Source organism: Sapajus apella, unplaced genomic scaffold (genome assembly GCF_009761245.1).
Source record: "Sapajus apella isolate SASKATOON/1434 unplaced genomic scaffold, GSC_monkey_1.0 scaffold92, whole genome shotgun sequence".
Classification (NCBI taxonomy): Eukaryota; Metazoa; Chordata; class Mammalia; order Primates; family Cebidae; genus Sapajus; species Sapajus apella.
Window position 1 is genome coordinate 2205862 of NW_022437032.1, and position 978 is coordinate 2206839.

Here is a 978-nt window from a genome sequence, read left to right on the forward strand (position 1 = left end):
ACTAAAAATACAAAAAATTAGCTGGGCATGGTGGTGTGTGCCTGTAATCCCAGCTACTCAGGAGGCTGAGGCAGGAGAATTGCCTTAACCCAGGAGGCGGAGGCTGCGGTGAGCCGAGATCGCGCCATTGCACTCCAGCCTGGGTAACAAGAGTGAAACTCCGTCTCAAAAAAAAAGCTCCTTACCCATCTCCAACATGGGTTTTCTCATTAGATCTATGTGGTCCTCGCTGCCCGGCCACCCACCCCCCCCCCACCCTTCACCTTCCCATCTCTGACTCCTCCGTCTTCCTCTCTCCCAGATTCATGAGACTTCAGCCCACTTTTAAATTTCACCTTCTTTCCATTCAATTTTTCTATCTCCAGGGACTTTTCATCTTCCTCCACCACACTGATACCATGCTTAGAAAAATGGACTCTCCTACTCAAAGAAATCATCACATTTCTCCACAGTATCATCCTTTTGACCCAGTACTTTCATATAATACGAGGATTTTTCTTTCTGATACGCCTAGGAAAATAATGTACACTGAAGTTATTCATGTCAGCACTTTATAATAATCAAGAAACAACCCAAATATCCATCCACAGAAAACTCGTTAAATGGATTTGGGTGCAGTCATAAAATAGGATATTTTAGCCGGGCAGGGTGGCTCACACCTGTAATCTCAGCACTTTGGGAGGCTGAGGTGGGTGGATCACTTGAGCTCAGGAGTTCGAGACCAGCCTGGCCAACATGGTGAGATCCTGTCTCTACTAAAAATACAAAAAATTACCCAGGCAAGGTGGTGCGGGCCTGTAATCCCAGTTACTCAGGAGGCTGAGGTAGGAGAATTGCTTGAACCCAGGAGGCAGAGGTTGCAGTGAGCCGAGATCGCGCCACTGCACTCCAGCCTGGGCAACAGACCGAGACTCCATCTTTAGAAAATAAAAAGATCTTAAATTCTAGATCGGTGCGATTTTGCCCCCTTCCCCCAGA